Source organism: Chiloscyllium plagiosum, unplaced genomic scaffold, assembly GCF_037043375.1.
Source record: "Chiloscyllium plagiosum isolate Xiang-an unplaced genomic scaffold, Cpla_swu_hap1 HiC_scaffold_24, whole genome shotgun sequence".
Lineage (NCBI taxonomy): Eukaryota > Metazoa > Chordata > Chondrichthyes > Orectolobiformes > Hemiscylliidae > Chiloscyllium > Chiloscyllium plagiosum.
This window is the reverse complement of record NW_028270162.1, coordinates 72,994,286-73,014,014: the sequence shown is the minus strand read 5'-3', so window position 1 is coordinate 73,014,014 and position 19,729 is coordinate 72,994,286. Positions and strand designations below refer to the sequence as shown.

General features: G+C 45.5%; 1 long non-coding RNA gene across 2 annotated transcripts in view; it reads right to left on the bottom strand.

Annotated features, from left to right (window-relative positions):
* Nucleotides 1-703: 703 nt before the first annotated feature.
* Nucleotides 704-19,729, bottom strand: part of LOC148145791 (uncharacterized) — a 49,884-nt gene continuing 30,858 nt past the window's right edge. Inside the window, exons 5-6 of one of the 2 annotated variants that reach the window (XR_015761317.1) lie at nucleotides 7,049-7,613; nucleotides 704-901 (exon numbers count right to left, since the gene is read on the bottom strand). This is a non-coding gene — a long non-coding RNA (uncharacterized LOC148145791). The remainder of the gene's footprint in view (nucleotides 902-7,048; nucleotides 7,614-19,729) is intronic. The other variant, XR_015761318.1, reaches the window with a different exon arrangement.

The following is a 19,729-nucleotide window of genomic DNA, read 5'->3' as shown; positions in this document are numbered from 1 at the left end:
TCTGTATTGGCTGGAAATATGCAGAACATACTGCCTATTATGGTAGTGCAGGCAGAGGAGAAGATGAATAATTGATAAAAACAATTATATCCGATCTGAGGGAAGTAAACTTGCAGAGTTTGGGGGAAGTATAGGGAGCGAGAATATGGGATTCTGCTACAGAGAGCCAGCTTGGATTTGATGGGCCTCTCTCTGTGCTATAATGCATTTTATTTGGACTTGCTTAACTTGCTCTGGTCACCGATTAAATTGTCATTGAGGTAAATCTGCTCAGGGTTCCTACACAGACTAATACAGGCTGTCCCTCCACAGCAGGAGATAATGTTTACTGTTTTATACTGGGTTCGGGTGTGGGGGAGGGGAGGGGGTGTGACGGTGTGTATAACAGTCTGCCAGCATTTGTCTGAAATGGCAAAACACCAGTGAAGCCACACTAGGGACCGACTCTGGAAATGTGGGGAATGCCAGAAAGGAATTCTTTACCCATCCCACCTGGAAATTGGACAAACCAGTCAGACTGGGGAGAAGCTGTTCACCTGCTCTGCTGCTCTGTGAGTGTGTGGTTGGGGGTGGGGGGGGGGGGGGGGGAGGGTGGGTGGGAAGGGATTCACTCAGGCATCCATCCTGCTGAGACACCAGTCAATTTACTCATAACCACAAGTTGAAGGATTTTTTTTCTCTTGTTCACACCAAGTAATGAACAATGGTTTTGGCAGTTCATAAAGTTTTGTATATAGAGAACTTAGTTTTGGAAATGTTCACAACATCATTGAACATGCAGATTCACACTGGGTAAAGACTTTTATTTTCCTTTATTCATTGCAGGAGTTGGATGTTGATGGGCTATTGACATCCATCTCAGAACCATGTATCATGGGGTTTGTTTCTGATGCCTTGTTATCTATTGGGGATAAAAACAGTTTCAATTAGCTTTCTGTTAAATGCATGGCAATCAAGTCAATCCCATAACTCTCAGGCAGATTAGTTTCTTTTGAAGGACTCTCCATCTCCCCAACCTCTTCCATCCTCACCCCCAACAGCACAATAATCTCACAGAGTCTCTTTGTGACTCTGAATGAGACAATCTGATCAGCTGCTTCTTTCCATACTCCTATGTCGGGTTGGATCTTAAACTCCCCTTGCTGCAGTTGTGATCCTGCATCATTGTACAGAGTTGCTTGTATTTCATGTCTTGGCCTTTCAGTGATCATGATACTGCATGTAGCTTCTTGGGTATGGGGCCGACAGTGTAAGAGTTTAGCTCTCTCCTTCCACCAACAGCAGTAAAATTGTACTCCAACAAAACTTACAGTAAAAGCAGCATGAATACCCAAAAATGAGGTGTTAACCTGATGAAGTTACCAAAGAGGACTACTTGTGTTCCTAACAGCAGAAGCAGCAAGTGATAGACAGAGTGAAGCAATCCGGGAAACAACAGAACAGATCGAAGCTCTGCAGTCCAGCCATGGACTGTTGTCAATGAAGTCAGAGCACAGCTGGAGTTCTGAGGACAGTTCTCTTCAAGATATTAACCAACAAGAATGTCAGACTGGATTAATTATCATAAAACTCAAGTCCTTTTGATATTCATATATTTACAATCAGTGTTCAATTCACCAAATGTAGCTGAAGGTAAAGATAATCTTCAAGTGATTGTAACAGTGGAGACATCTGAATACTTGATCAGCAAATTAAAGCCTGTTGTGTTTAGATAGTAATAATTTTAAAGATATTTTTAAAAAGTAAGGTGACTTGAGTATAATGGAAGAAGTTGATTGGTGGGTAGCTGATAATCTTGTTTTAATCTGAAGTTAATTTAGGATTAGTTAACAAATAAACACATGGTAGGGAATCCCAGGCTCATGGAGTGCACATCCAGTTCCATGTGGGAAAACCAGGACACTTCTTGTCTGAGCGACAACCACAAGAACACGGAGGTGACGTGGGAAAGGTCAGGAACACTTGTTTGACCACAGCTAAAGTACTGCACACACTTCTGATCCCCACATTCCAGGGTTGATGTGATCACACCAGAGAGGGTACAGAGGAGATTGATCAGAATGTTTCTCCGATTGGAAAATTTCTGCTCTGAGGAAAGGTTGGGTAGGCTGGGGATGATTTCCGAGGAGGATGAGCTGAGATTTAATTGAAGTGATAAAATGCTGAAGAATACAGATCGAGTGGATAGGGGGGAGCTATTCATAAGCAGAGAGGTCAGAAACTGGAGGTTTTAGATTGAAACTAATTCTCAGAAAGAAGGGGAGGGGAGAATTCATTTCACCTGGAGATGGTGAGTCACTGATGGGGTGGCAGAGGCAGTAACCAGCATCACATTAGGACAAAAGGTTATGGATGTAACTGAGATGCTGGAACATGCAGGGCTGCAGACTAAAGTCTGCAGAATGGGATCAATGTGATTTATTTGACATTTCTCCAGCATATTCAACTCAAGTCGAATTTGAGAATTTATTAGCATCATCAGACTTGATATCCAAATGTCGGAATAAATTTATCAGAAAGTTACAGCACAGATCGCAGCCACTTGGCCCATCCTGTATGTGTTGGTTGTAATAGAACTATCCAGGCTTTACAGCATTCTATACTCACCATTGACAGCAACAATTTCAGACTGTGATCTCTGCCCTCTATGTTCTTATTATCTGTTTTTCAATGTATTTCTTTGACAGCTGCACACCTTGTTTCCTAGTTTCAATCCCAGCCTGAACACTATTCCCTGTGGCCTTGAGGGACTACCATTTCTGCTGTTTAATCTCTCCTGCCTTCCCCTGTGTGACAGACTGTCTGTTTGTCCTTGTCTCACCTCCTCCTTGCTCACAACCTGTTACATTTCTGATGGTTCCCAGACCTCTGTGACTTCACTGTGTCCCCTTGGGTCAATGGCACGAGTTTTGAATTCTCTTCCTCCAGAGATAATTGGAAATCTTTCTGGTTGCAGTTTCTCCCAGATTTTATTTTTAAAAACAGAGCATTTGTATCAGAGTCAAATATTCGTGAGACATCATCCACAATTCCGAGCATTTGGATGTAATCTGTGACCCTCCCACAGATGTGCAGGTTTGCTCTATTGGCTGTGCTAACATGGCCTGTAGTGTGCAGGTTTAGCGGGTTGGGTTAGCCATGGTAGATGAGAGGTTATGGAGGGAGGGTGGGAGAGCAGTTCATTGCAGGCTTGATGGACTGAATAGCCTCTTTCTGCACCTACGGGATTCTGTGACTCTAACTAGCTGTGATTGTCGTCATGTTTTCCTCATGCCCGGTTCATTCAGTTCAGGTACACATACTGCCTTTGTGTTTCTGTGGGTTCTCACTCAATCCTTTCCTTCTGTTTTATAGCAATTTCACACTGTACATGAGGGTGAAAATGCATTTTTAAATACAAATACTCCAATCGAAACCCGCACAGGTCAGGAGCTGTTTCTGCTGCTGGCATCACTCACAAGGAACAGGAAAATAAAGGTTCAGTCACAAATCTTATAGGAACATAGAGGTTATAATCACCAGGAAAGTCTTAACAGCTTAAAACTCTTTTCTCAAGAGGAGGCTGAGAGACAACCTGGTACAAGTAGGAAGCTTTGTGCCTGTGTTTTCAGAGATTTGTGGTTGAAATCATTGGGATAGAAGCATGCGTTATTGCCCCAGGTCATCAAAGGTGCTATCTAAATGTGCATCTTTCTTTCTGTCTTTCTGTCTGAGTTGACAATCAGATGGGTTGGTCAGTGTCTGAGTGTTTTCCCTCTTCATGTCACTGAGTCTCGGAAACTATGTTAATTCTGACCTTGACCAGCCTACATGTGAATCCAGACCCTGAATAATGGGGTTGACCCTGGACCATCTTCTTGGCAGTCAGAATGATTGACAAATGCTGCCCCAGCAAGTGTTGCCATGATCCCATGAACAAACAAAATAAATCCAATCGCTGTGGTTACTTGTGAACTCGCCGGTGTTTCATCGAGAGCCTTTGGAGAGCTGATGAGCCAATCAGCCTCCTTTTGTGCAGTAACAATTCTGTGGACATTTAATTCTGAGCCCTCTAAGAAAATATCAGGGCAGGGTTTGTAAAGAGGTCAGATTGAATGAGGGTCTTGGTGAACAAAAGCGAGACACAGATACAGAGAGGTTTTAGGATAGATTGAATCAAATGTTACCAATTTGCACGGCAACCAACATTACAGCAGTTACAAATGGGATTCAATAAGAGAGTGGAATTAGAGCAGCAAATAAATCTTGAACATTTATGCAGCTAAAGGGGATGCTGGGTAAAGACACCGCAGTTAGTGCGTATTTCATTCAAGACATATCAGCCAGGCTGCACATCGTCCTATATCTATCCTATTGAGCTCTTGAAGAATTTTGTTCATTTCAAGTGTTTCATATTTCAGTCCTCCAGAGAAGACAGCTTCATGATCCTCAATCTCTCCTGACAGGACAAAGCTGCTAATAGAATTCAATTCACTGGGGAATGTTACTGACTGCTTCATGGATTGGAATTGGCAACTAAGACTGTAAGGTTACTGTATAAACTATCTTCAATTGTATTGCCAGATTGCCAGACACATGTGGGGCTTTAAGAAAAATAACTTACAGGCATTGAGTGTCAGAGCGCCCACTGTTGTGTGGGCATCCTGTTTAGATACGATCTATTGATAATTGTTAGAATCAACATATACAGACTCCATAGAAGTGGTCAGAACATTATAACGGTCATCGAAGCTGGTAACACATTTCCCATGGGTTAAAGGTCGTATATGATAGAGTAGGAACGAGTTTGGCTAGTAAAGTCCAGTTATTCAAAATCATCCTAATTTACTTTCAGAAACAAGTGAGAGAAAGCCACATTATTGCATTAGTCCAAATTTAGAATTTCAGGAGAACTAAAGGGAGAGCTGGTGTTGGGAGCTGTAGTAATGAAGGAGATAAATTTGTTTTACAGAGAGAGTTCACAGATGGGAAACTCAGCTTTAACATCACATTTAACACACCCAATTCCGCAGGTCCTGAACATTATACATAATACGGAAGGGGAAAGCAGCATTCCCAGCCCAGAGAAACCATTCGTGTTGTGCATGTGGTTGAGGATTTAACTGGTCATGTGATTTGGGAAGACACCAATGTGATAGGACCAGGGCAAGGTTGTGTAAATGTGGGGATTGTGGGAAGGAATTCACTTACCCCTCCCAGCGGGACACTCACTGACACAGTCACACTGGGAAGAGGCTGGTCACCTGCCCCATGTATGGGAAGGGATTTACTCACTCTTGCAATCTGCTGAGGCACCAGAGAGGCCACAGAGGATTTAGACTCTTCACCTGCTCCATGTGTTAGAAAGGATTCATTCAAATCTCTCTCCTGCAGAGACATCAGTGCGTTCCCACCGGGGAGAGGCCATTCACCTGCTCCATGTGTTAGAAAGGATTCATTCAAATCTCTCTCCTGCAGAGACATCAGTGCGTTCCCACCGGGGAGAGGCCATTCACCTGCTCCATGTGTGGGAAAGGATTCGCCCAGTCTTCTGATCTGCTGAGACCCCAGTGAGCCCACTCTGGGGAAAGGCCATTCAGATGCTCAGTGTGTGAAAAGAGTTTCAGTGATTCATCCCTCCTGCTGATACACCAGAGGGTTCACACTGGGTAGGAGTTGTTTACCTCTCAGTGTGACAAGGGATTTGCTGCATCTTCAACATGACAGAGACCAGCGAGTGCACACAGGGAAGTGGTCATCCCTCTGCTCCGTGTGGGGTAGAGTTCACACATCACTGCAGGACTCTGATTCTGCAGTTACTGTTAATCAGAGTCAGGAGTGGACCTTGTACACGATGACACTTTTGGAATATTGATGTTGTTGTGGTGTTAACCACATTAACTGGGCTGGAGTTGACTGAATTTATATTGCCACTTTCTGAAGCTCAGGATGTCTCTCTGAGCACAAGGCTACACAAACAGCAATGTGACAATGAGCAGGGATCATCTGTTTTGATTTATATTGGGATTGAAGCACCTCTGCTTCAAAGCACCAGGTACAAGGTCAGAGGCCAGCCTTGGTCAACGGCCTGTGTGGAGTTTCCACATTCTCCCCACGATAGTGTGGGTCCTCTGGTTTCCTCCAACAGTCAAAAGATGTGCAGGTTATGTGGATCAGTCGTGCTACATTGCCCATGGTGTCCAGGAATGTGCAGACTAGGTGGATCAGCCATGCGAAATGCAGTGTTACAGGGATGGAGTGCAGTGCGTGGGATGTTCTTCAGATGGTCGGTGGGATTTGATGGGCCAATGCTCTCCTTCCACACTGTTGGGATTCTGTTCTATGATTGAGGATAAACGTTACACAGCAGGGTGTCCCTGGAGAAGGAGCATGTGGTGTGTATCAATGCTCTCAATGCCTTTAGATAGAGGTGGGCACCGCAGGGGATATGTGCTTTATCTCTGTCGCTGCCCCCTCCCTACAACTCTGCCTTGATTTAGTCCCTTCTCACTTTGTCACTTGTAATGGTTTGCTTTGCCTGTAAGGGGTCTTGTTTGGAAATATTCAATTGGTTACACGGGTGGCTTCCTGCTGGTAACAAAAAGCAAAATGGAGTAATGATGATGTTGATGGTGGGAAGGTTGCACAGCTGTGAGAGATAACATTCCTGGGTAGGAGAAATGGGGGGGAAAAAGAACACTTCACAGCTCACAGAACGAGAACTGAAAAGCAGTTAAATCAAACCAAAGGTTCTGACAGGGAGGGAATATTTCCTTGGAGTTTGAGCAACTGGGAAGTGATGGTGTCCGGGAATAGACAGGATTTTGTTTTACAGGGCGTTTGAAATTTTAAAAACTTATATTCAGATCGTTTCGATTCTTTTACTTTTATTCTGGGATAAACTTGAACACAAGGTTTGCAAATTTATTTTTTTTAAATGTAAAAGACAAATATTAAATAAAATCCATCAAACCCTCTCTCACTGAAAACTGATGTGGAGGTGCAATCTCCAGGAGAATCCCTGCCCTGCCTACTTCTTCCTACTCGGGCTCCATGGCTATATACATACCTGGGAGATAGCAAGAAGCAGCTATTCGGCTTTTCAATCCTGCTCCACCAACCAATGGGAACCAGCTGACCATCCATCACCTGTTCCTGCTGTGTCCCAATCCCCTTAGATATAGTTCTTCGAGGTAAATTCATCGAAGTCCTCCTTTGGCTTCACCACCTTTTGTTTCAGTGACGTTGCTGTGTTACTGTGTGGGTGTAGGCAGGGGTAATGTGATGGTGCTGCCTCCTGGAGGATGCACTCAGCATCCCTCATCATCCTGCAGTAACATCAACCGCGCTTCAGCAACTAGAGAGAGAACCCATTTCCAGGATATGGGCATCACTGGCTCAGCCAGCATTTATACCCCATCTCTAGTTACCCTTGAGAAGATGGTAGTGAGCTGCTGTCTTGAACCATTCACAGTCCATTTGGTGCAGATAGACCGACAATGCTGGGAGGGAGAGTGTTGCACGATTTTGGCCGAGTGAGTCTCAGTCTTTGGTTCTTCAAATGCTGGTTAACGTAATCACGATCTGCACATGATTTTGAGATTTCAGTCTGCAAATCTTCACCATCTAGCACCCTGTATAAAGGAATATGTACAGGTTAGAAATTCAGAACAGACAATTCTAATTTCTCCTGAATATTTTTCCCCTTTCTTCCCCCAAAGCTGTAACCCTCCAGCCCACTTACTCTCTCCCACTGTTCTGCCTCTGCTACCCCCTAATGTACACCTTCCCCATTCTCATGGAGTTGCTGATAAACAGATCCATGCCACCACTTCCCGTCCCTGGTTAGACTCTGCACCCTTTCTGGGTTCACTTCCTTTCCCTTCAGTTGCTGCAAGTCAGTAATGTAACATAAGAATGAAACAAAAGGAGACAGAAAGGGAGGTGGCAGATCCTGGACAGAAGAGGAACCTTCAGTCTGGGAGAAGGTGTCAGATCCTTCCTCGTTTCCCATAGGTCGATTCCCAGCATTACAACGAGTTGGGGATGGAACTTAGTTCCACGTGGGTGTGATGGCACATTGACCCCTCCTTCCCCCCCCCCCCCCCCACAACCAATCAATACTATAAGTAGATGCATCCCTTCTCCAGCCAATCAGTGTGAAATGCTTTCTGCTAGTTACCCAAAACAAATGCTCCAAAACACGCCCACATTCCATACATGTACAATGCCGGGTTTCCCCACACGTGTGGTCCCTGCCTCAGGGATTGTGGGAGTTGTTGTCCCCATGAAGCCTCTGGAAAGTGAATGAAAATTGTGGGCTGGAGGGTGTTGGATCCCCATTCAGACACACAGGACATGTGGGCTGTCACTGGGTTTTACTGAGACATCTGCTTAGACAACCCGAGTTCTGACGTAAGGAATATACATTCAGCCAATTGCGGGGTGGGGAGGTTAATAAGGGGCAGCAAATTTTAAGAGAGGTGGCTCAGTGGCTAGCACTGCTGCCTCACAGCGTCAGAGAGCCGGGTTTGATTCCAGCCTTCGGCGACTGTGTGGAGTTTACACATTCTCCCTCTGGCTGCGTGGGTTTCCTCTGGGTGCTCCGGTGTCTTTCCACAGTCCAAAGATGTGCAGGTTTGCTGGATTGGCCATGCTAAATTGCCCACAGGGTCCACGCATGTGCCAGTTAGACAATTAACAACAGGAAATGCAGGGTTACAGGGAATGGATGGGTCTAAATGGGATGCTGACTATAGGGTTGGATGAACACCCTGTTTCTGCACTATAGGGACTCTATTCTATTCTCATGAAGAAGAATGTACCTGTCTCCATGTGTTCTGAATCTGTGGAATTCCCTATTCAAAATGCAGTGGATGCCAGGGCAATGAGCAAACTTAATAAAAAGATACAGATGTTTCATTTGCAATGAGTTGAAGGGTGAGAGCGCGCAGGCGGGAAAATCCAGCTGAGAGCGAGGTGAGCTCAATCATCATTGTATTAAATGGTGGAGCTGGTTCGAAGGGCTGCATTGCCTCTCCTGTGCCCAGTGCTTATCTTCTTACGGTAATAACTGGAAAGCTGAATCCAAAAATCACCACCTTCACAAAATGCAGGATACTCAGGTGGATTAGCATTCCAAACTTAGATAGTGAGGAAGCGAGTAGGAGATAATGATTTTGCAATTTTAAACTGAGGGGACACAGTGATTTATGGTGTTCGACTGTGTAGGACATTCACAGCGTCCAGAATACTCTGTTGGGAATATCTATCCTATACTTTACTACAAAGCCAAGGTCTCTGACAATGAAACCCAAAACACCGCCTCCCCACGTAACCTGATAAAAGACCTGAGAAGTCTGGTTGAATTTAGAACACAAAATGGAAAGCGGGAAGATTAAATCCAATCCAGATCCTGTGCTTAAACAAAGGAGACTACAATATGATGAAGCAGGAGTTGGCTAATGTAGACTGGAAGCAAAGACTTTAGGGTGGGACAGTTGACGGACAGTGGAGGAATATCAAAGCAATTTTTCAAAGTGCTCAGTAAAAACATGTATCAGTGAAAAGGAAGGACTGTCGGAAAAGGAGTAATCTGCCATGGGTGTCTAAGGAAATAATGGAGTCTGTCAAATTGAAATTGAAGGCATACAAATTGGTAAGGACCAAGGAGAAACCAGGAGATTAGAAAAACTTCAAAGATTAACAGAAAGCTTGATGGGATTACGGATAAAATGTAATGAGTAGCTATCTCCAGGGCCAGAATAGCAGTTTACACTGCTGGAGGGGAACCTATTGTGTGGGGAACATATGGCCTCTGTAATTGTTGAAGCACTTAACTGTTACCATAGAGATAATCCTGATCAAGTTAAAAATCACAGCACACTCCAAAAACTTGTATTTCCAAATAAACCTGTTGGACTATAACCTGGTGTTGTGTGGTTTTTAACTTTGTCCATCCCACCCCAACCCTGGCTCCTCCACATCAGAATCCTGACAGACAGCCCCACTGAAACTGAACTGCCTGTCAGATACCTGACTGAGCCACAGGGGTGTGGGGGAGGGGTGTATGGTTTAACCACAAAGTGCTGAACTGAACAAGACTTTTTAACTGCTGTTGCCATGGAGATAATCCTGAGAGATAGTCTCTATTCAAAATCACAAACCACAAAGGTAGAAAAATGGGAGGCGTACACCGGACAGGCGGGGAGTTACCTGATGTTGTCTGAAGGCATTTTGCACGTAACTACCATGTCTCATCAATAAAGACTCTAAAGAATACCTCTCAGAGTTCTGTGCCCAGTTATTCCTACCCAGCAGGGTTCAGGAATATGAGTACACAGTAGTCAGTCTTCACAGTGGAGGATACGAAGAACATGCCGGTAATTGATAAGGAGACTGAGGAAGGTGAGGACCTATAAATAACCGTTATCATGAAAGAGTTAGAGCTGGGCAAGCTAATGGAGCTAAAGGTAGACAAGTCTCTTTGCCCTGATAGAATACATCCCAAGATACCAACAGAGTTAGGGGGAGAAATAGCAAATGCACCTAGTCATAGAATCCTACAGCAGAGACAGGCCCTTTGGCCCAAACTGGCCCATGCCGATCAGAATGTCCATCCACGCTAACCCCATTTCCCTGCACTTGGCTCATCTGCTTCTGAAACTTTCCTATCCATGTATTTGTCCAAATGTCTTTTACATGTTGTTAACAGACCCGCCTCAACCACTTCCACTGGCAGCTCATTCCATATACATACCACCCTCTGTGTAGAACAGTTGCCCCTCAGGTTCCCTTTTATTCTTTCTCCTCTAACCTTAAACTGATACCCTCCAGTCCTTAGTTCCCTGGGAAAAAGACTGAGTGCATTCACCTTACCCAGGCCTCTCATGATCTCATACACTTCTTTAATATATTCCCCCTCGGTTTCCTCTGCTCTAAACAAAAAAGTCCTCGCTTATCCAACCTCTCCCTATAACTCAGACCCCTGAGACCTGGCATTATTCTTGTAAATTTCTTCTGCACCTTTCCAGTTTAATAACTGAAACCTACACTGCATCCATCACATTTCACGCGTTTTCCCCACGGCATTGGAACCGACGTGACAACACCAATGGATTGCAATCCATGATCGATAATTCACTCCGTTACAACAATCCCATTTTCATAGCTTTTTCCATGATGCAGGAATCCTTTTGTCTTTCTGGTTTCATGGTTTTGTATGAGGACAATTAACCAATTTGGGGTTTAACTGCTCCTGGGAAATGTGCCATGATTTTTTAGACTTTCAAAAACCAAATGAAATCTCTCTCTACAGTCATCACACTAACACGGACTTTGCTGTCTCAGTACTTTTTCCAGCCACACTGACATTTGAAATATTCGTCTCTGGACAGAATGCACACCTTTCCTTCCAGATGAAAAGGCCAATGATATCCAGATCGGCACAGATCCAGTGACTATCAAAACTGAACATGAAGTTCAATGTGTATTTCTCAACTACAAATTCCCCCTTTCAGTACTCTACTACAGAGAAAACAAAGTGCTGGAGATCCTCAGCAGGTCTGGCAGCATCTGAAATGGTGACAGATGTAGGAAACATTGCAGCCTTGAAGAAGTGTTTCGATGATCACACCAGGCATGTGTGCTTGATGACCGGTATGGAGAAGATGGGGGCATTGTATTCAACAGTTTTATACCAGAGACTCTGACCCCATTTTATTGCGTGTTTCTCTGAGATTCCCTCTTTTCAGAAGCAGGCAGGAGTGGGAAGCAGTGGAGAATGTAAATGATGTGTAACCTTCCTAGTGAGAGGATTCGAGTACCGGAGCAGGGATCCCTTTCTGGAAGGGCCTTGGTGAGACCACACCTGGAGTACTGTGTGTACCTTTGTTCCCCTTTCCCAAGGAAGGCTCTCCTGGTTACTGAGAGAGAGTAAAGGAGGGTCACCAGCCTGAGTCCTGGGATGTGTAGATAGTTAAGGGCTGCAGATGCTGGAAGTCAGAGTTTATACAATGTGGATCTGGGGAAGTGCAGCAGGTCAAGCAGCATCAGAGGGGCAGGAAAGTTGATGTTTTGGTCAGGACAGTTTGTCAGTCCGGATGAATAGTCCTGACCCGAAACATCAACTTTCCATCCCCATCGTATCCATGCTGGTCATCAAGCGCCTATTTATTCTAGTCCCACGTTCTGGCACTCCGTGTAACATCTTGGTGTGATCATCTAAACACTTCTTCAAGGCTGCAATGTTTCCTGCATCTGTCACCATTTCAGATGCTGACAGACGTGCTGAGGATGTCCAGCAATTTATGTTCTTATTGTAGATTTCCACCATTTTGCTGAAGCACATAGAGTCATAGACATGTATACAGCTCCATATTTTGTTGACTCACATTTCTGAGATGGCAGGACTGATGGCTGAAGAGGGACTCAATCCTCGTTTAATCCTCCTTTTCTTTGGCTTTCTGAGCTGCTGACTACATCACTAATATTCTACCTCCCATTCCCTGACCCGAATCTGACCCATCTAAGCCGACACTTGATTTCCCAACCCCCTGCCAGACTAGTTAAAACCTCACCAATGGAACTGCAAAAGCCCCCATCAGATTTGTCTCAGCTCTGCCCAGGAGTAACCGGTCAGGCTGGTATAGGTCCCACCCAGAAACAGTCCCAGTGCCTGAAGAATCTAAACCTTTCTCTGGTACACCATTTCCCCAGCCACACATCCAGCTGATCTACCCTCTTATTCCTGCTCTCAGTAGCACATGGCACTGGGAGTAAGTCTGACCTTATTACATTTCAGGAGCTACATTTTAATGCATCTCTGCTCTCCCTATGTCTCGCTTTCCGGCCCTCATCCCTCTGTTTAGCGATGTTGTTGGTATCTGTGTGTTCCACCACCACGGGCTGTTTAACTTCCAGCTCCAGAAAGTCCTGCAGCCGCTCCATGATATTGCGGATCCTAGCTTTATGGAGGTAACATACCATCCTGGATTCATGTCTGTGGTCACAGCAGTGCCCGCCCTAACCCTGAGCATTGAATCCCCTGTCACTATAGCCGTGTTTCCTCTCTTTCCTCCCGCTCTTTGCAGCGTAGCTCTCTGTGGTGGCATGACCCTAGCTGGTGCTGATTTCCCGAGAAGCTACCCCACCCATTCCCGCCCTTACAGAATCCCAAGCGGGATACAGTATCTGTATGAGAAGGGGATGACCACTGGGGACTCCTGCACCCCCTTCCTGAGCCTCTTACTTGATCTGATGGTCATCCATTCCCTTTCTGCCTGTGTAGCCCTCACCTGCAGTGTGACTAACTCACTAAACATGCTGTCCATAACATTCTCAGACGCTCCACAGTGAGTCCACTCACAGCTCCAGGTCTGAAAAGCAGTTTCCCAGTAACTGCAGATGGACACACTTGCAGCACACATAGCCGCCAGGCACACTGGAAGCGTCCCTTATTTCCCACATTGTACAAGAGGACCACACCACGGGTCTGAGGTCTCCTATCACAACATCTCTCTACATTCATCTCGTTACTCCCATTAAGAAAATTTAAACGAGTGAGCAACCTTCCTTCACTTCAAACATGTACATTATAATAAAAAAAAACCTTTACTTCAGCAGATATGTCATACTTTAAAAACTTAAATACTCCGCAGGTATCACTGAGAAATTGGCTGTTCCCATTGGGACCACGTGAATTACTGAATGGCCTGAACTAAACTTGAGTTTCAGCTTCACCTTCTCCCAGTCTCACCTCACTCTGTTTACACCCAACTCCAAAACACTCTCATTGAGCCAAGCAGCACTCTCAGTACAGCCCTGTCATTTTCAATGTCTGCTCATACCTACACTGCCCTCAGCCTCCTGTACTGTTCTAACGCATCTCAATGGGAGCTCAGGAACAGCATCTCATCTTTCAGTTCAGCCCTTTGTAACCCCAGAGTCAACATGGACTTCAACAGTTTCTGGATGAACAGACAGTTGTCAGAATCTGGAATGTTCCACCTGAAATGGTGCTGGAATTTGAGTCCACAAGGAAATTCAATGAGAAGCTTGCAGGGAATTGGAAGTAGGGAGTTTACAGTTAACATCATGAAGTGGGTGACTGGGTCTAAATCTGGCATTTGGATAAATCTGTGCTCTCTCTCAGGCCAATACCTCCTTCCACAGCTGCAGGGCCAAGAATTGAACACATACCCAAAGGGTGATCTGACCATGAACTTGAACATCTTTCTGCTTTTTGCTTGACAAAACTATTGGTGATATTTTCCCAGACTGAACAAACCTTTCTCGTTCCATAGTTAAATGCCAATGATATTCAGATCCTGATGACTCCGCTGACTGTAGAAACTTGTTTTTGAGATCCCAGTCTCAATTGTTATCCTAGAAAATGAATTCGCAAAACAAAGCTCACAATCAGTGCAAGATGAATAGTGAAGGCGAACACTTCTCTTGGTATGTGTTTGATGTGTAAACACTCCTCTTGAAATCACCCCGCTCCTCCCCCCACCAAAAGAGGACATGTGCATGCGCCTTGCTGTACCGTGCCCCAAATAAAGATGGCGGCCATAACCCAGGACCTCTCACTGCATGAGGCCCAAGCCATCTTCCCCTTTGCTGCAAATGTGGGACCAGGATTTTCTAATTCAGATTAACGACCTGCACAGAGTATGACTAAACCCTCCCAGTCTACACTGATACATCTCATCCGGTTTCTGCTGCCACTCTCCCCTTTCCGCCTCCTGCAAACACCAAGGGTCATCACGGGTTCTGTGACCTTTCATCAGAACCGAAAACAGCTGGGAAAAGTAGAATCCCTATAGCGTGGAAACGGGCTCTTCGGCCCAACAATTACACACCCACCTTCCGAAGTTCATCCCACCCAGACCCACTCCCCTCCCTATTACTCTCCATTTCCCCGGACTAATGCACATCCCTGAACACTACGGGAAATTTAGCTGGGCCAATTCACTGAACCTGCACATCTTTGGACTACAGGAGATAGGGGTTAAAGGGTAAATAATAGGTGGGGATAGAGTGCAAAGAGAGACAGGAACATTTGGAAAGACAAAGGAGTGAATAACGATCTGGTGGAAGGGTGGAAAGCTGTTAGTGGAGGAGACAGGAACCTGGTAGCATCTGAGTGGCGGTGGTGGAAATGGTGACTGATGAGTTACATTGTGGCTGCAAAAAGGTCCCGGAGCTTCAAGTTGCCTGTCACTTTAACACACAAGACTGTTCCCTGTCCAACATCTCTGTCTCATGCTTACTGCAGTGTTCCAGTGAAGCTTGATACAAACTGGCAGAACACTCCAGAACATACCAAATGGCCTCCTATTTCAAGGACTGCAATTTCCCCTCCCATGTGGTCAACAATGGCCTCCAGTGTATCTCCTCCGCTTCTCACACCACTGCCTTTGAACCCCACCCTTCCAACCCCAACAAGGATGGGATCCCCCCACTCCTCACCTTCCACCCAGATACAACACATCATCCTCTGCCATTTCCATCACCTACAATCAGACCCCACCAGAGATATATTTCCCTCCCCTCCCCTTTCAGCATTCCACAGAGACCATTCCCTCTGTGACTTCCTCATTAGGTCCAAGCTCCCCACCAACCCATCCTACACTCCCAGCACCTTCGCTTGCCACTGCAAGTGGTGTAAAACCTGTGCCCACACCTTCCCCTCACCTCCATCCAAGGCCCAAAGGATCCTCCCACATCCAGCAGAGAATTCCCTGCCCACCCAAACACCTCAACTATTGTGTCCTTTGCTCTCAATGTGGTCTCCTCTGCACTGGGGAGTCAGGACGCCAACTTGTGGAATATTTCAGGGAATATTTCTGGGGCACATGCACCAACCAACCCCACCACCTTTTGGCCGACCACTTCAGCTACATCCCCTCCGCCGCCACGCTGCCAAGGACATGCAAGTCCTGGGTGTCCTCCACCCCCAAATCCAAGCCACCCGACGCCTGGAGGAAGAACACCTCATCTTCTACCTTGGAACCTTTCAACCACACGGCATCAAGGTTTCCTCATCTCCTCTCCCCCACCTCATCACAGATTCAACCCTCCAACTCGGCACTGGCCTCCTGAACTGTCCCACCTCTCCATCTTCCTTCCCAATTATCCATTCCACCCTCTCACCACTACCCCATCTACATCTACCTAGTCTCTTCGTAGCTCCCTTCCTCCCAACCCCAAACACCCCTCCCTATTTATCTCACAGCCCTCTTCCCCCAACTCCCACATTTCTGATGAAGTGCTTACATGCCCAATATGTCAATTCTCCTGCTCCTTGGATGCTGCCTGACCTGCTGTGTTTTTCCAGCGCCACACTTTAACACAAGCTGGAAGAACAACGCCTCATCTCCCAGTCGGGGACCCTACAATCCTCTGGCTTCAACATCAAATTCAATAATTTTAGGTCCTGAACTCTCCCACGTCCTAGTGTCTTTGCCCCTTACCCCACACACCAGGCCTTGTTATTACATAGCCTGGCATTACACACTACCTATGGTTAGCCACTAACAGTCCCCATAAACAGCTATTCACCCTCCCCCTCAGATCGTTATCCACTCCTTTGTCCAACTGCTCCTATCTCTCTCTTTGGACTCTATCCCCCCCTATCATTTACTCCTTAACCCCTACCTTCTGCATAAAAACCAACATTTTTTTCTCAGTAGCATCAGTTCCTGAGGATGTCACCGAATCCAAAATGCGAACCGATTTCACTTCACAGATGCTGCCAGATCTGCTGAGCTTTTCCAGTACTTTCAGTTGTTGTGTGTGATTTACAGCATCCACAGTTCTTTCGATTTACCCGGAGAATCTAATTCAGTTCTAGCAGACTGAAACAGTGTTTATCAACCCTCCCATTCCACACTAACTCCATCTCTCTCCCTGTCTCTGCATTCTCTCCCACTCCCTTCACACTCACTGAGTCCTCCCTCACAGTGACACTGCGCCTGCAAAGCTGATGGTCATGTGTTGGCCTGCTGGACCCACCCCTCATTCACTCCCATTGGCTGGAGGATCATGCCAACTCTCCGATTGGTCTGAAGCTGTGTCAATCAGCCAGGCCCCATTGTGACCTGAGTGGTGGGATCCTCCAGGTGCATCAGAGGCTGAGGGGTGACCTCAGAGGTTTATAAAATCATGAGGGGCATGGGTAGGATAAATAGACAAGGTCGTTTCCCTGGGGTGGGTGAGTCCAGAATGAGAGAGCATAGGTTTAACATGAGAGGGGAAGAATTTAAAATGGATCAGAGGGGCAATTTTTTTTCCCACAGAGGTTGGTGCGTGTATGGAATCTTCTGTCGGGAAGTGGAGGATGTTGGTACAATTATACCATTTGGCATCTGGATGGGTATATGAATAGGAAGGGTGCAGAGTGATATGAGCCAAGTTTTGGCAAATGGAACTTAGATTAGGTTGGGATATCTGGTCAGCATGGACCAGTTTAACCAAAGGGTGTATTTTCATGCTGTACATCTCTACAGTTCTGTCCTGTGATGAGCTTCATCATTCACAGTGAATGAGGCAGTATCACAGAGCACAGGGGCTGGGAGCTATTCAGCCCATTGAGGCTGTACTCTCTCCCTCTGGAGATGGTACCAGTCAGTTCCAACTCAACTCCTATTTGGACATAGCCTTCCAAATCCTTCCTTAAAAAGTTAAATTTCAAATTTGTTTTGACAATAGCTACTGAATCTGCATTCAGCTGTCTTTCAAACTGTTCCAGATTCTCAGAACTTAGTGAGTAAAATAATCTTCACATTTTTAACCTGCATAATTTGCCAGTTACCTGAAAGTAGTTACTAAAAATTGTGACGTTAAAAATTTCTCACTCTGTCTCTCTATAAATGAAATATCCTGGAAACAAATCAACTACTGGTCGAAATCACTGCTTAACCTTCTCAGCTCCAAGGAGAATTGTCTGACCTTCTGCTAACTCTCCATAAAAGAGAAACCCATCTTAATTTCAATTTATTAGTGTCGTAGAGATGTACAACACAGAAACAAACCCTTTTGTCCAAATTGTCCATGCCGACCAGATATCCTAAATTAATCTCGTCCCATATGCCAGCACTTGGCCCATAGCCTTCTAAACCTTTCCCAATCACATATCCAATGAGATGCGTTTTAAATGTTGTAACTATACCAGCGTCCATACTTTCTCTGGCAGCTTATTCCATACACGTATCAAGTTCAGCTTGAAACTTTGCCCCTAATATCCCTTTTCAATCTTTTCCCTCACGCCTGTGCTTTCTAGTTTTGGACTCACCTAAACAGGAATAAGACCCTAACTGTTAACCTTATCCATGCCCCTCACGATTTTATCAACCTCTATGGTCACCCCTCAGCATCAGATTCTCCAGTGAAAACAGCCTCAGTCTATTCAGCCTCTCCCTATAGCTCAATCCCTCAACCCTGGCAACATCTTTGCACATCTTTTCTGAATCCTTTCAAGTTTCACAATATCATTCCGATAGTGGGGAGACCAGGACTGAAAACAGAATTCCAGAAGTGACTGAATCAATGTCCTGTACAGCCGCAAAATGACGTCACAACTCCTGTACTCAATGCACTGACCGATAAAGGCAAGAATACTAAACACCTTCTTCACTACCCTGCCTATCTATGATTCCACTTTCAAGGAACTGTGAACCTGCACTCCAAGATCTCTTAGTTCAGCAACACTGCCCAGGACCTTCCCATTAAGTGTAGAAGTCCGGCCCTGATTTGTTTTTCCAAAATGCAGAACCTCACATTTATCAAAATTAAACTTCATCTGCCACTCCTCAGCCCATTTGATCGGAGTCTCATTGTACTCTGAGGTAACTTTACTGTCCACTGCACCTCAAATTTTGGTGTCTACTGTAAACCTACTAACCATAGCTCCTATATTCACATGGAAATCACTGATATAAATGACAAAAAGCAGTGGACCCAACACCCAGCCTGACAGCATTTTGCTCACCACAGGCTTCCAGTCCTAAAAGCACCCTCCACCAAGACACTGACTGCTCAGCAAGGTTAGAGCTCATGGAATACAGGGAGAACTAGCCAATTGGGATCCAGAACTGGCTCAAAGGCAGAAGACAGAGGGTGGTGGTGGAGGGTTGTTTTTCAGACTGGAGGCCTGTGACCAGTGGAGTGCCACAAGGGTCAGTGCTGGATCCACTACTTTTCGTCATTTATATGAATGACTTGGATGTGAACATAGCAGGCATAGTTAGTGAGATGACACCAAAGTTGGAGGTGTAGTGGACAGTGAAAACAATTACCTCAGAGTACAACGGGATCTTGATCAGATGAGTGAATGAGCTGAGGAGTGGCATTTGGGGAAATCAAATCTTAGCAGGACTTATACACTTAATGGTAAGGTCCTGAGGAGTGTTACTGAACAAAGAGACCTTGGAGTGCGGGTTCATAGCTCCTTGAAAGTGTAGCCACAGGTAGATAGGATAGTGAAGGCGGCATATGGTTAGAACATTAAGTATAGGAGTTGGGAGGTCATGTTGTGGCTGTACAGGGCATTGGTGAGGCCACTATTGGAATATTGCGTACAAATCTGGTCTCCTTCCTATCGGAAGGATGTTGTGAAACTTGAAAGGGTTCAGAAAAGATTTACAAGAAAGTTACCAGGATTGGAGGATTTGAGCTCAGCTGGGGGTTGAATAGATTTTGAATAGACTGGGGCTATTTTCCCTGGAGCGTCGGAAGCTGCGAGGTGAGC